We start from the raw sequence: 15,803 nt of genomic DNA, 5'->3' as shown, positions 1-15,803 counted from the left end.
TCCCTTCTTTTTTTCCTCTTTTTTTCCTATTTTTTCCTCTTTTTTTCCTCTTTTTTTTCTCTTTTTTTTTCCTTTTTCCCTTCTGTTTTCGTATTTTATTCCTTTTTTCCCTTCTTTTGTTTCTCTTTTTTTCCTTTTTTTCCCTTGTTTTTTTTCTCTTTTTTTCTCTTTTTTTCTATTTTTTCATATTTTTTCCCTTCTTTTGATTCTCTTTTTTTCCTATTTTTTCCTCTATTTTCCTCTTTTTTCCCTCTTTTTCTCCTCTTTTTTCTGCTTTTTTCCTTCTTTTTTCCTCTTTTTTTAATCTTTTTTTCCCTCTTTTTCTCCTTTTTTTCTCATTTTTTCCTCTTTTTTTCTCTATTTTTTCCTCTTTTTTCATTTTTTTCTCTTTTTTCCTTTTTCCCCTCTTTTTTCCTATTTTTTCCTTTTTTTCCTATTTTTTTTCCTTTTTCCCCTTCTTTTTTCCCCCTTTTTCCTATTTTTTCCTCTTTTTTCTCAATTTTTTCCTATTTATTAATCTTTTTTTCTCTGTTTTTCCTATTTTTTTTTCCTTTTTTCCCTTCCTTTGTTTCTCTTTTTTTTCCTTTTTTTCCCTTGTTTTGTTTCTCTTTTTTCCTCTTTTTTCTTCTTTTTTTCTCTTTTTTTCCTTTTTTTCTCTTTTTTTCTTTTTTCCTCTTTTTTCCCTTCTTTTGTTTCACCTGCCCCACACCTGCCCCACTCCTGCCCCACTCCCACTCCTGCCCCACACCTGCCCCACTCCCACTCCTGCCCCACACCTGCCCCACTCCTGCCCCACACCTGCCCCACTCCCACCCCTGCCCCACACCTGCCCCACTCCCACCCCTGCCCCACACCTGCCCCACTCCTGCCCCACACCTGCCCCACTCCTGCCCCACACCTGCCCCACTCCTGCCCCACACCTGCCCCACTCCCACCCCTGCCCCACACCTGCCCCACTCCCACCCCTGCCCCACACCTGCCCCACTCCTGCCCCACACCTGCCCCACTCCTGCCCCACACCTGCCCCACACCTGCCCCACTCCCACACCTGCCCCACTGCTGCCCCACACCTGCCCCACTCCCACTCCTGCCCCACACCTGCCCCACCCCTGCCCCACACCTGCCCCACTCCTGCCCCACACCTGCCCCACTCCTGCCCCACACCTGCCCCACACCTGCCCCACTCCCACACCTGCCCCACTCCTGCCCCACACCTGCCCCACTCCTGCCCCACTCCTGCCCCACACCTGCCCCACTCCCACACCTGCCCCACTGCTGCCCCACACCTGCCCCACTCCCACTCCTGCCCCACACCTGCCCCACACCTGCCCCACTCCCACACCTGCCCCACTGCTGCCCCACACCTGCCCCACTCCCACACCTGCCCCACTCCTGCCCCACTCCCACTCCTGCCCCACTCCTGCCCCACTCCCACTCCTGCCCCACTCCTGCCCCACTCCCACACCTGCCCCACTCCCACACCTGCCCCACTCCAACACCTGCCCCACACCTGCCACACTCCCACACCTGCCCCACTCCTGCCCCACACCTGCCCCACTCCCACTCCTGCCCCACTCCTGCCCCACTCCCACACCTGCCCCACTCCTGCCCCACTCCCACACCTGCCCCACTCCCACACCTGCCCCACACCTGCCACACTCCCACACCTGCCCCACTCCTGCCCCACACCTGCCCCACTCCCACACCTGCCCCACTGCTGCCCCACACCTGCCCCACTCCCACACCTGCCCCACTGCTGCCCCACACCTGCCCCACTCCCACACCTGCCCCACTCCAACACCTGCCCCACACCTGCCACACTCCCACTCCTGCCCCACACCTGCCCCACTCCCACACCTGCCACACTCCCACTCCTGCCCCACACCTGCCCCACTCCCACACCTGCCCCACTCCCACACCTGCCCCACTCCCACACCTGCCCCACACCTGCCCCACTCCCACACCTGCCCCACACCTGCCCCACTCCCACACCTGCCCCACTCCTGCCCCACTCCCACACCTGCCCCACACCTGCCACACTCCCACACCTGCCCCACTCCTGCCCCACACCTGCCCCACTCCCACTCCTGCCCCACACCTGCCCCACACCTGCCCCACTCCCACCCCTGCCCCACACCTGCCCCACTCCTGCCCCACACCTGCCCCACTCCCACTCCTGCCTCACTCCTGCCCCACTCCCACTCCTGCCCCACACCTGCCCCACACCTGCCCCACTCCTGCCTCACACCTGCCCCACTCCCACACCTGCCCCACACCTGCCCCACTCCTGCCCCACACCTGCCCCACTCCCACTCCTGCCTCACTCCTGCCCCACACCTGCCCCACACCTGCCCCACACCTGCCCCACTCCTGCCCCACACCTGCCCCACACCTGCCCCACTCCCACACCTGCCCCACTCCTGCCCCACTCCCACACCTGCCCCACTGCTGCCCCACACCTGCCCCACTCCCACTCCTGCCCCACACCTGCCCCACTCCTGCCCCACTCCTGCCCCACACCTGCCCCACTCCCACACCTGCCCCACTGCTGCCCCACACCTGCCCCACTCCCACACCTGCCCCACTCCTGCCCCACTCCCACACCTGCCCCACACCTGCCACACTCCCACACCTGCCCCACACCTGCCCCACACCTGCCCCACTCCCACACCTGCCCCACTCCCACACCTGCCCCACTCCTGCCCCACTCCCACACCTGCCCCACACCTGCCACACTCCCACACCTGCCCCACACCTGCCCCACACCTGCCACACTCCCACACCTGCCCCACACCTGCCCCACACCTGCCCCACTCCCACACCTGCCCCACTCCTGCCCCACACCTGCCCCACTCCCACTCCTGCCCCACACCTTTTTCCTCTTTTTTCTCTCTTTTTTCCTCTTTTGTTCCTATTTTTTCCTCTTTTTTTCTCTTTTTTTCCTCTTTTTTTCCTCTTTGTTTCCCTTTTTTTCGTCTTTTTTTCCTCTTTTTTTCTCTTTTTTCCCTTTTGTCCTCTTTTTTTGTCATTTTTTCCTATTTTTCCTCTTTTTTCCCTCTTTTTTCCTTTTTTTCCCTTCTTTTTTCCTATTTTTGCCTCTTTTTTCCTTTTTTCCCTTCTTTTTTCCTATTTTTTCTCTTTTTTCCCTCTTTTTTCTCTTTTTTCCCTCTTTTTTCTCTTTTTTTCCTCTTTTTTTTCTTTTTTTTTCTCTTTTTTCCTATTTTTTAAATCTTTTTTTCCTCTTTTTTTCCTTTTTTAATCTTTTTTCCCTCTTTTTTCCTTTTCTTCCTTTTTTTCCCTCTTTTTCTCTTTTTTTCCTCTTTTTTTCTCCCCTGGCCCCGCCCCCTCGAGCCCTGGCCCCGCCCCCTCTGGTGACGTCATCACCTAGCTGGTTCAGCAGCAGGAACAGAAGGTTCTAGAAGGTTAGGTTAGGTCAGCTGTAGACCTGAGCTTGAGTAGAGTCAGCTGGAGCCAGTATTCCCCCAGCAGAGCTGGAGCCAGGTCCAGGTCCAGGTCCAGGTCCAGGTCCAGGTCCAGGTCCAGGTCCAGGTCCAGGTCCAGGTCCAGGTCCAGGTCCAGGTCCAGGTCCAGGTCCAGGTCCAGGTCCAGGGAGGGAGACAGAGGGAGGGAAAAAAATCATCAGGGATCAAAATCAATACAAGAGGGAAAAAAAGGGAAAAAAGGAAAAAAGAAAGAAAAAAAGGCGAAAAAAAGAGGAAAAATAAGGAAAAAAAGACGGAAAAATAAGGGAAAAAGAGGAAAAATAAGGAAAAAAAAGTGACATTTCAACAAAAAGAAAGAAAGAAAGAAAGAAAGAAAGAAAGGCAGAAAAAAAAGCGAAAAAGAGGCAAAAATAGGGAAGAAAAGGCGGAAAAAAGAGGAAAAAATAAGGAGAAAAAGCGGAAAAAAGGCGAAATTTCAACAAAAAAAGGCAAATTTTGAAGGAAAAAATGAGAAATGTCGAGAAATTCCTGCTCCTCCTTTTCTCCTTTTTTCCTTCTTTTTTCCTCTTTTTTCCACTTTTTACCTCTTTTTTTCTCTTTTTTTTCTTCCCAATTTTGTCCTATTTTGTCCTTTTTTCCTCTTTTTTTTTCCTCTTTTTTCCTCTTTTTTTCTCTGTTTTCCTATTTTTCCTATTTTGTCCTCTTTTTTCCATTTTTTCCTTCTTGTTTCCCTCTTTTTTTCCTTTTTTTCCCTCTTTTTCCCTCTTTTTTCCTATTTTTTTCTCTTTTTTTCAAATTTTTCCTTTTTTCCCTCTTTTTTCCTATTTTTTTCCTCTTTTCCTTTTTTTCCTCTTTTTTCCCTCTTCTTTTCCTCATTTTTCCCTCTTTTTTTCCTTCTTTTTGTCCTCTTTTTTCCTCTTTGTTCCTCTTTTTTTCCTCTTTTTTCCCCTCTTTCCTTTCCTTTCCTGTTTTTTGCTTTTTTTCCTCTTTTTTTCTCCCCTGGCCCCGCCCCCTCGAGCCCTGGCCCCGCCCCCTCTGGTGACGTCATCACCTAGCTGGTTCAGCAGCAGGAACAGAAGGTTCTAGAAGGTTAGGTTAGGTCAGCTGTAGACCTGAGCTTGAGTAGAGTCAGCTGGAGCCAGTATTCCCCCAGCAGAGCTGGAGCCAGGTCCAGGTCCAGGTCCAGGTCCAGGTCCAGGTCCAGGTCCAGGTCCAGGTCCAGGGAGGGAGACAGAGGGAGGGAAAAAAATCATCAGGGATCGAAATCAATACAAGAGGGAAAAAAAGGGAAAAAAGGCGAGACAAAATAAGGAAAAAATAGGGAAGTAAAGGCGGAAAAAAGAGGAGAAATAAGGAAAAAATCCTTCTCTTTTTTCCTATTTTTTCCTCTTTTCCCTCTTTTTTCTTCTTTTTTCCTCTTTTTTTCCAATTTATTCACTTTTTTTCCTCTTTATCCTCTTTTTTCAAATTTTTTCCTCTTTTCTTCCCTTTTTTCCTCTTTTTTCCTCTTTTTTTCTCCCTTTTTTCCCTTCTTCTTTCCTCTTTTTTTTTCCTTTTTTTCCTCTTTTTTATTCTCTTTTTGCCTATTTTTTCCTCTTTTTCTCTCTTTTTTTTTCTATTTTTTCCTCTTTTTTTCTCTTTTTTGTTCCTATTTTTTCCTCTTTTGTTCCTTTTTTCCTCTTTATCCTCTTTTTTTCTCTTTTTTCTTATTTTTTCCTCTTTCTTCTTCTTTTTTTCTCCCTTTCCCCCTCTTTTTTCCTCTTTTTTTCCTCTTTTTTCCTCTTTTTCCCCTCTTTTTTCCAATTTATTCCCTCTTTTTTCCTCTTTATCCTCTTTTTTTCTCCTTTTTCCTCTTTTTTTCTCTTTTTTTCCTATGTTTTTCCTATTTTCCCCCTTTTTTCCTCTTTTTTTCCAATGTATTCCCTTTTTTCCTCTTTATCCTCTTTTTTCTCTTTTTTTCCTCTTTTTTCCTCTTTTGTTCATTTTTTCCTCTTCATCCTCTTTTTTTTCCTCTTTTTTCCTTTTTCCCCCTCTTTTTTCTCATTTTTCCTCCTTTTTTCCCTCTTTTTTTTCCTATTTTCCTCTTTTTTCTGTTTTTTCCTTTTTTCTTCTTTTTTTCCTCTTTTCTTCCCTTATTCCCTCTTTTTTCCTCTTTATCTTCTTTTTTCCCTTCTTTTCCTCTTTTTCCCCCTTTTTCCCTTCTTTTTTTGCTCTCTTTTCCCTGTATTTTCAGCAGCAGGAACAGAAGGTTCTAGAAGGTTCCTAGCTCTGTAAGGGTTAGGGTTAGGGTAAGGTAACCTCTGTAGACTCTCAGAGTGGCTGATACCAGCTGAGCTGGATCTGGGCGAGGGAGGGAAAAAATCCGGACCAAAATCATTACAAGAGGGAAAAAGAGAGAGGAAAAAGGAAAAAGGGGCAAAAAAAGAAAGAAAAGAAGGTGGAAAAACAGCGAAATTTCAAGAAAAAAGGCAAAATTTCGAGAAGTTCCTCTTCCTCCTCTTCCTTCCCTTCCTCCTTCTCCTCCTCCTCTTCTTCCTCCTCTTCTTCCTCCTCCTCCTCCTATTTTCCTCTTTTTTCAGTTTTTTCCTTTTTTTTCTTCTTTTTCTCCTTTTTTCCTCTTTTTTTATCTTGTTTTCCTCTTTTTTTCCCTTCTTTTCCTCTTTTTTTCCTTCTTTTTTTTCCTTGTCTTTTTCCTGTATTTTTCTTGATTTTTTTCCCCTCCCTGTCCCTGGCCCCGCCCCCTCCAGCCCTGGCCCCGCCCCCTCTGGTGACGTCATCACCTAGGTTCAGCAGCAGGAACAGAAGGTTCTAGAAGGTTCCTAGCTCTGTAAGGGTTAGGGTTAGGGTAAGGTAACCTCTGTAGACTCTCAGAGTGGCTGATACCAGCTGAGCTGGATCTGGGAAAAATCATCAGGACCAAAATCATTACAAGAGGGAAAAAAAGAAAGGAAAAAGGGGAAAAAAAGAGAAAAAAAGGTGGAAAAACAGCGAAATTTCAAGAAAAAAGGCAAAATTTCGAGAAGTTCCTCTTCCTCCTCTTCCTTCCCTTCCTCCTTCTCCTCCTCCTCTTCTTCCTCCTCTTCTTCCTCCTCCTCCTCCTATTTTCCTCTTTTTTCTGTTTTTTCCTTTTTTTCTTCTTTTTTTCTTCTTTTTTCCTCTTTTTTCCTCTTTTCTTCCCTTTTTTTTCCTCTTTTCCTCCTTTTTTCCTTTTTTCTTCTTCTCTTTTTTCCTCCTCTTTTTCCTCTTTTTTCTCTTTTTTCTCCTTTTTTTTCCTCTTTTTTATCCTATTATTTCCTCTCTTTTCAACTTTTTTTCCTCTTTTTTCTTCATTTTTTCCTCCTTTTTTCCTATTTTTTCCTCTTTTCATCTTTTATTCCTCTTTTTTCCTTTTTCTTCTTCTTTTTCTCCTCTTTTTTCCTCTTTTTTCTCTTGTTTTCCTCTTTTTTCCCTTTCTTTTCCTCTTTTTTCTTCTTTTTTTCCTCTTTTTTCCTCTTTTCTTCCCTTTTTTCCTCTTTTCCTCCTTTTTTCCTTTTTTCTTCTTCTCTTTTTCCTCTTTTTTCCTCTTTTTCCTCTTTTTTCTCTTTTTTCTCCTTTTTTTCCTCTTTTCTTCCCTTTTTTCCTCTTTTTTCCTCTTTTTTCCTCTTTTCATCTTTTATTCCTCTTTTTTCCTCTTTTCTTCACTTTTTTTCCTCTTTTCCTCCTTTTTTCCTTTTTTCTTCTTCTCTTTTTCCTCTTTTTTCCTCCTCTTTTTCCTCTTTTTTCCTCTTTTTTCTCTTTTTTCTCCTTTTTTTTCCTCTTTTTTATCCTATTATTTCCTCTCTTTTCAACTTTTTTCCTCTTTTTTTCCTCCTTTTTTCCTCTTTTTTCCTTTTTCTTCTTCTTTTTCTCCTCTTTTTTCCTCTTTTTTCTCTTGTTTTCCTCCTTTTTTCCCTTTCTTTTCCTCTTTTTTCTTCTTTTTTTCCTCTTTTTTCCTCTTTTCTTCCCTTTTTTTCCTCTTTTCCTCCTTTTTTCCTTTTTTCTTCTTCTCTTTTTCCCCCTTTTTACTCCTCTTTTTTATCCTATTATTTCCTCTCTTTTCAACTTTTTTTCCTCCTTATTTTCCTCTTTTTTCCAATTTTTTCCTCTTTTTTTCATCTTTTCTTCCTCTTTTTTCCTTTTTTTCTCCTTTTTTCCTCTTTTTTTCTCTTGTTTTCCTCTTTTTTTCCCTTGTTTTCCTCTTTTTTTCCTTTTTTCCTTCTTTTTTTTCCTTGTCTTTTTCCTGTATTTTTCTTGATTTTTTCCCCTCCCTCTGGCCCCGCCCCCTCCAGCCCTGGCCCCGCCCCCTCTGGTGACGTCATCACCTAGGTTCAGCAGCAGGAACAGAAGGTTCTAGAAGGTTCCTAGCTCTGTAAGGGTTAGGGTTAGGGTAAGGTAACCTCTGTAGACTCTCAGAGTGGCTGATACCAGCTGAGCTGGAGCTGGGAAAAATCATCAGGACCAAAATCATTACAAGAGGGAAAAAAGAGAGGAAAAAAGGAAAAAAAAGAGAAAAAGAAAGAAAAAAAGGTGGAAAAAAGGCGAAATTTCACGAAAAAAGGCAAAATTTTGAGAAATTCCTCATCCTCCTCTTCCTTCCCTTCCTCCTCCTCCTCCTCCTCCTCTTCCTCTTTTTTTTCTCATTTTTTCCTCTTTTTCCTCTTTTTTATTCTCTTTTTTACTCTTTTTTTCTCTCTTTTTTTCCTCTTTTTTTTCCCTTTTTTCCCTCTTTTGTTCATTTTTTCCTCTTTATCCTCTTTTTTCCTTTTTTCTTCTTCTCTTTTTTCCTCCTCTTTTTCCTCTTTTTTCTCTTTTTTCTCCTTTTTTTTCCTCTTTTTTATCCTATTATTTCCTCTCTTTTCAACTTTTTTTCCTCTTTTTTCTTCATTTTTTCCTCCTTTTTTCCTATTTTTTCCTCTTTTCCTCTTTTCATCTTTTTTCCTCTTTTTTCCTCTTTTTTCCTTTTTTTTCTTCTTTTTCTCCTCTTTTTTCCTCTTTTTTCTCTTGTTTTCCTCTTTTTTTCCCTTTCTTTTCCTTTTTTCTTCTTCTCTTTTTCCTCTTTTTTCCTCTTTTTCCCCTTTTTTCTCTTTTTTCTCCTCTTTTTTCCTCTTTTTTCTCTTGTTTTCCTCTTTTTTTCCCTTTCTTTTCCTTTTTTCTTCTTCCCCTTTTTCCTCTTTTTTCCTCTTTTCATCTTTTATTCCTCTTTTTTCCTCTTTTTTCCTTTTTTTTTCTTCTTTTTTTCCTCTTTTTTCCTCTTTTCTTCCCTTTTTTCCTCTTTTCCTCCTTTTTTCCTTTTTTCTTCTTCTCTTTTTCCTCTTTTTTCCTCCTCTTTTTCCTCTTTTTTCCTCTTTTTTCTCCTTTTTTTTCCTCTTTTTTATCCTATTATTTCCTCTCTTTTCAACTTTTTTCCTCTTTTTTTCCTCCTTTTTTCCTCTTTTTTCCTTTTTCTTCTTCTTTTTCTCCTCTTTTTTCCTCTTTTTTCTCTTGTTTTCCTCCTTTTTTCCCTTTCTTTTCCTCTTTTTTCTTCTTTTTTTCCTCTTTTTTCCTCTTTTCTTCCCTTTTTTTCCTCTTTTCCTCCTTTTTTCCTTTTTTCTTCTTCTCTTTTTCCCCCTTTTTACTCCTCTTTTTCCTCTTTTTTCTCTTTTTTCTCCTTTTTTTTCCTCTTTTTTATCCTATTATTTCCTCTCTTTTCAACTTTTTTTCCTCCTTATTTTCCTCTTTTTTCCAATTTTTTCCTCTTTTTTTCATCTTTTCTTCCTCTTTTTTCCTTTTTTTCTCCTTTTTTCCTCTTTTTTTCTCTTGTTTTCCTCTTTTTTTCCCTTGTTTTCCTCTTTTTTTCCTTTTTTCCTTCTTTTTTTTCCTTGTCTTTTTCCTGTATTTTTCTTGATTTTTTCCCCTCCCTCTGGCCCCGCCCCCTCCAGCCCTGGCCCCGCCCCCTCTGGTGACGTCATCACCTAGGTTCAGCAGCAGGAACAGAAGGTTCTAGAAGGTTCCTAGCTCTGTAAGGGTTAGGGTTAGGGTAAGGTAACCTCTGTAGACTCTCAGAGTGGCTGATACCAGCTGAGCTGGATCTGGGCGAGGGAGGAAAAAAATCAGGACCAAAATCATTACAAGAGGGAAAAAAGAGAGGAAAAAAGGAAAAAAAAGAGAAAAAGAAAGAAAAAAAGGTGGAAAAAAGGCGAAATTTCACGAAAAAAGGCAAAATTTTGAGAAATTCCTCATCCTCCTCTTCCTTCCCTTCCTCCTCCTCCTCCTCCTCCTCTTCCTCTTTTTTTTCTCCTTTTTTCCTCTTTTTTCCTCTTTTTTATTCTCTTTTTTACTCTTTTTTTCTCTCTTTTTTTCCTCTTTTTTTTCCCTTTTTTCCCTCTTTTGTTCATTTTTTCCTCTTTATCCTCTTTTTTCCTCTTTTTTCCTTTTTTCCCCTCTTTTTCCTCATTTTTCCTCTTTTTTTCCTCTTTTTTCCTCTTTTTTCTTCCTTTTTCCTTTTTTTCCAATTTATTCCCTCTTTTTTCCTCTTTATCCTCTTTTTTCCCTTCTTTTCCTCTTTTTCCCCCTTTTTCCCTTCTTTTTTTGCTCTCTTTTCCCTGTATTTTCAGCAGCAGGAACAGAAGGTTCTAGAAGGTTCCTAGCTCTTTTTTTCCTTTTTTTCTTCAATTTTTCCTCTTTTTTCTTCTTTTTTCCCTATTTTTTCTCGGATTTTTTTCCTCCTTTTTTCTTTTCCTCCTTTTTACCTCTTTTTTCCTCTTTTCTTCCTATTTTTTCCTTTTTTCTTCTTTTTCCCTCCTTTTCCCTCTTTTTTCCTCTTTTTTTCCCTCTTTTTTCCTCTTTTTTCCCTTTTCCTCTTTTTTTTCCTTTTTTTCTTATTTTTTTCCTCTTTTTTTATCTTTTCTTCCTCTTTTTTCTTCTTTTTTTTACCTTTTTTTTCCTATTTTTTCTCTGATTTTCCTGTTTCTTTCCTCTTTTTTTCTCTTTTTTTCCTATTTTTTTCTTTTTTTCCTATTTTTTCCTATTTTTTCTTCTTTTTTTCCTATTTTTTCCTCTTTTTTTCCCTATTTTTTTTTTCTTTTTGTCCTCTTTTTTCTCTTTTTTTCATTTATTTTCCTCTTTTTCCTCTTTTTTCTTCTTTTCTTCTTTTTTCCTCTTTTTCCTCTTTTTCTCGTTTTTTCCTCTTTTTTCCCCTTTTTTCCTTCTTTTTTTCCTATTTTTTCCCCTTTTTTCCTTCTTTTTTCTTCCTTTTTCCTTTTTTTCCAATTTATTCCCTCTTTTTTCCTCTTTATCCTCTTTTTTTCTCTTTTTTTCCTCTTTTTTCCTCTTTTTTTTCTCTTTTTTCACTCTTTTTTCTTCCTTTTTCCTTTTTTTCCAATTTATTCCCTCTTTTTTCCTCTTTATCCTCTTTTTTTCTCTTTTTTTCCTCTTTTTTCCTCTTTTTTTTCTCTTTTTTCACTCTTTTTTCTTCCTTTTCCCTCTTTTTTCCAATTTATTCCCTCTTTTTTCCTCTTTATCTTCTTTTTTCCCTTCTTTTCCTCTTCTTCCCCCTTTTTCCCTTCTTTTTTTGCTCTCTTTTCCCTGTATTTTCAGCAGCAGGAACAGAAGGTTCTAGAAGGTTCCTAGCTCTGTAAGGGTTAGGGTTAGGGTAAGGTAACCTCTGTAGACTCTCAGAGTGGCTGATACCAGCTGAGCTGGAGCTGGGAAAAATCATCAGGACCAAAATCATTACAAGAGGGAAAAAAGAGAGGAAAAAAGGAAAAAAAAAGAGAAAAAGAAAGAAAAAAAGGTGGAAAAACAGCGAAATTTCAAGAAAAAAGGCAAAATTTTGAGAAATTCCTCATCCTCCTCTTCCTTCCCTTCCTCCTCCTCCTCCTCTTCCTCTTTTTTTCTCCTTTTTTCCTCTTTTTTCCTCTTTTCTTCCCTTTTTTTCCTCTTTTCCTCCTTTTTTCCTTTTTTTTCTTCTCTTTTTCCTCTTTTTTTCTCTTCTTTCTCCTCTATTTTTCCTCTTTTTTCCTCTCTTTTCAACTTTTTTTCCTCTTTTTTTCTTCCTTTTTTCCTCCTTTTTTCCTATTTTTTCCTCTTTTCATCTTTTATTCCTCTTTTCCTCCTTTTTTCCTTTTTTCTTCTTCTCTTTTTCCTCTTTTTTCCTCCTCTTTTTCCTCTTTTTTCTCTTTTTTCTCCTCTTTTTTTCCTCTTTTTTATCCTATTATTTCTTCTCTTTTCAACTTTTTTTCCTCCTTATTTTCCTCTTTTTTCCAATTTTTTCCTCTTTTTTTCATCTTTTCTTCCTTTTTTTCCTTTTTTTTCTTCTTTTTCTCCTTTTTTCCTCTTTTTTTCTCTTGTTTTCCTCTTTTTTTCCCTTCTTTTCCTCTTTTTTTCCTTTTTTCCTTCTTTTTTTCCTTCTCTTTTTCCTGTATTTTTCTTGATTTTTTCCCCTCCCTCTGGCCCCGCCCCCTCCAGCCCTGGCCCCGCCCCCTCTGGTGACGTCATCACCTAGGTTCAGCAGCAGGAACAGAAGGTTCTAGAAGGTTCCTAGCTCTGTAAGGGTTAGGGTTAGGGTAAGGTAACCTCTGTAGACTCTCAGAGTGGCTGATACCAGCTGAGCTGGATCTGGGAAAAATCATCAGGACCAAAATCATTACAAGAGGGAAAAAAGAGAGGAAAAAAGGAAAAAAAAGAGAAAAAGAAAGAAAAAAAGGTGGAAAAAAGGCGAAATTTCACGAAAAAAGGCAAAATTTTGAGAAATTCCTCATCCTCCTCTTCCTTCCCTTCCTCCTCCTCCTCCTCTTCCTCTTTTTTTCTCCTTTTTTCCTCTTTTTTCCTCTTTTTTATTCTCTTTTTTACTCTTTTTTTCTCTCTTTTTTTCCTCTTTTTTTTCCCTTTTTTCCCTCTTTTGTTCATTTTTTCCTCTTTATCCTCTTTTTTCCTCTTTTTTCCTTTTTTCCCCTCTTTTTCCTCATTTTTCCTCTTTTTTTCCTCTTTTTTCCTCTTTTTTCTTCCTTTTTCCTTTTTTTCCAATTTATTCCCTCTTTTTTCCTCTTTATCCTCTTTTTTCCCTTCTTTTCCTCTTTTTCCCCCTTTTTCCCTTCTTTTTTTGCTCTCTTTTCCCTGTATTTTCAGCAGCAGGAACAGAAGGTTCTAGAAGGTTGCTAGCTCTTTTTTTCCTTTTTTTCTTCAATTTTTCCTCTTTTTTCTTCTTTTTTCCCTATTTTTTCTCGGATTTTTTTCCTCCTTTTTTCTTTTCCTCCTTTTTACCTCTTTTTTCCTCTTTTCTTCCTATTTTTTCCTTTTTTCTTCTTTTTCCCTCCTTTTCCCTCTTTTTTCCTCTTTTTTTCCCTCTTTTTCCCTCTTTTTTCTTCTTTTTTCCCTTTTCCTCTTTTTTTCCTTTTTTTCTTATTTTTTTCCTCTTTTTCTATCTTTTCTTCCTCTTTTTTCTTCTTTTTTTACCTTTTTTTTTCCTATTTTTTCTCAGATTTTCCTGTTTTTTTCCTCTTTTTTTCTCTTTTTTTCCTATTTTTTCCTATTTTTTCTTCTTTTTTTCCTATTTTTTCCTCTTTTTTTCCCTATTTTTTTTTCTTTTTGTCCTCTTTTTTCTCTTTTTTTCATTTATTTTCCTCTTTTTCCTCTTTTTTCTTCTTTTCTTCTTTTTTCCTCTTTTTCCTCTTTTTCTCGTTTTTTCCTCTTTTTTCCCCTTTTTTCCTTCTTTTTTTCCTATTTTTTCCCCTTTTTTCCTTCTTTTTTCTTCCTTTTTCCTTTTTTTCCAATTTATTCCCTCTTTTTTCCTCTTTATCCTCTTTTTTTCTCTTTTTTTCCTCTTTTTTCCTCTTTTCTTCCTATTTTTTCCTTTTTTCTTCTTTTTCCCTCCTTTTCCCTCTTTTTTCCTCTTTTTTTCCCTCTTTTTCCCTCTTTTTTCCTCTTTTTTCCCTTTTCCTCTTTTTTTCCTTTTTTTCTTATTTTTTTCCTCTTTTTTTATCTTTTCTTCCTCTTTTTTCTTCTTTTTTTACCTTTTTTTTCCTATTTTTTCTCTGATTTTCCTGTTTCTTTCCTCTTTTTTTCTCTTTTTTTCCTATTTTTTCTTTTTTTCCTATTTTTTCTTCTTTTTTTCCTATTTTTTCCTCTTTTTTTCCCTATTTTTTTTTTCTTTTTGTCCTCTTTTTTCTCTTTTTTTCATTTATTTTCCTCTTTTTTCTTCTTTTCTTCTTTTTTCCTCTTTTTCCTCTTTTTCTCGTTTTTTCCTCTTTTTTCCCCTTTTTTCCTTCTTTTTTTCCTATTTTTTCCCCTTTTTTCCTTCTTTTTTCTTCCTTTTTCCTTTTTTTCCAATTTATTCCCTCTTTTTTCCTCTTTATCCTCTTTTTTTCTCTTTTTTTCCTCCTTTTTTCCTTTTTTCTTCTTCTCTTTTTCCTCTTTTTTCCTCCTCTTTTTCCTCTTTTTTCTCTTTTTTCTCCTCTTTTTTTCCTCTTTTTTATCCTATTATTTCTTCTCTTTTAAACTTTTTTTCCTCCTTATTTTCCTCTTTTTTCCAATTTTTTCCTCTTTTTTCATCTTTTCTTCCTTTTTTTCCTTTTTTTTCTTCTTTTTCTCCTTTTTTCCTCTTTTTTTCTCTTGTTTTCCTCTTTTTTTCCCTTCTTTTCCTCTTTTTTTCCTTTTTTCCTTCTTTTTTTCCTTCTCTTTTTCCTGTATTTTTCTTGATTTTTTCCCCTCCCTCTGGCCCCGCCCCCTCCAGCCCTGGCCCCGCCCCCTCTGGTGACGTCATCACCTAGGTTCAGCAGCAGGAACAGAAGGTTCTAGAAGGTTCCTAGCTCTGTAAGGGTTAGGGTTAGGGTAAGGTAACCTCTGTAGACTCTCAGAGTGGCTGATACCAGCTGAGCTGGATCTGGGAAAAATCATCAGGACCAAAATCATTACAAGAGGGAAAAAGAGAGAGGAAAAAGGAAAAAGGGGAAAAAAAAGAAAGAAAAGAAGGTGAAAAACAGCGAAATTTCAAGAAAAAAGGCAAAATTTCGAGAAGTTCCTCTTCTTCCTCCTCTTCCTTCCCTTCCTCCTTCTCCTCCTCCTCTTCTTCCTCCTCTTCCTTCCCTTCCTCCTTCTCCTCCTTTTTTCCTCTTTTTTCCTCTTTTCATCCTTCTTTTCTTCTCTTTTTCCTCTTTTTTCCTCTTTTTCTCTTTTTTACTCCTCTTTTTTCTCCTCTTTTTCTCCTATTTTTCCTGTCTTTTCAACTTTTTTTCCTCCTTTTTTCCTTTTTTTTCCTCTTTTTTCCTCTCTTTTCAACTTTTTTTCCTCTTTTTCTTCCTTTTTTCCTCCTTTTTTCCCATTTTTTCATCTTTTCATCTTTTATTCCTCTTTTTTCCTATTTTTTCCTTTTTCTTCTTCTTTTTCTCCTCTTTTTTCTCTTGTTTTCCTCTTTTTTTCCCTTTCTTTTCCTCTTTTTTCTTCTTTTTTTCCTCTTTTTTCCTTTTTTCTTCTTCTCTTTTTCCTCCTCTTTTTCCTCTTTTTTCTCTTTTTTCTCCTCTTTTTTGTCCTCTTTTTTATCCTATTATTTCCTCTCTTTTCAACTTTTTTTCCTCCTTATTTTCCTCTTTTTTCCAATTTTTTCCTCTTTTTTTCATCTTTTCTTCCTCTTTTTTCCTTCTTTTTCTCATTTTTTCCTCTTTTTTCTCTTGTTTTCCTCTTTTTTCCCTTCTTTTCCTCTTTTTCTCCTTTTTTCCTTCTTTTTTTTCCTTCTCTTTTTCCTGTATTTTTCTTGACTTTTTCCCCTCCCTCTGGCCCCGCCCCCTCCAGCACTGGCCCCGCCCCCTCTGGTGACGTCATCACCTAGGTTCAGCAGCAGGAACAGAAGGTTCTAGAAGGTTCCAATAGTATACGGCTGCAGACCCGGAGGCAGCAGATCTGAACTGCAGTTCTAGACGTCACAGAGCCCCCTACTGGATTGCTGTAGAACTGCAACTAGTAGAACTGCACTGCAACTAAATCAGCGTTCCACCTTAATAAATATATGAAGATTTAATTGATAATGAGGCATGGAGCTTAAATATGAAGATTTAATTGATAATGAATCTCAATATATGAAGATTTAATTGATAATGAGGATGGAGCTTATAATTAAAGAACTTACTTCCAGGGTAAACGGCAGGGATTCGTAGCTCATTAAGCACTATTTCAGATGTCATTTGTAGAGCATAGGTCTTTGCTGGTAGGCTCTTTTTTTTGTGGCAAGAGATTTAGATCATAGGCAGCACCAGTAGGTGCAGTTAAGACTGTTATCAAATTAAGGTGAAATTTTTAATGATTTCTTTAAATCATGAATGAGGCAATATAAAAAAATTAGTCTTTACTTGTTTTTAGCCTAATGACAATATA

This window comes from Cololabis saira, chromosome 20, assembly GCF_033807715.1.
Source record: "Cololabis saira isolate AMF1-May2022 chromosome 20, fColSai1.1, whole genome shotgun sequence".
In the NCBI taxonomy this organism is placed as follows: domain Eukaryota; kingdom Metazoa; phylum Chordata; class Actinopteri; order Beloniformes; family Belonidae; genus Cololabis; species Cololabis saira.
Note: the sequence above shows the minus strand (reverse complement) of the source record.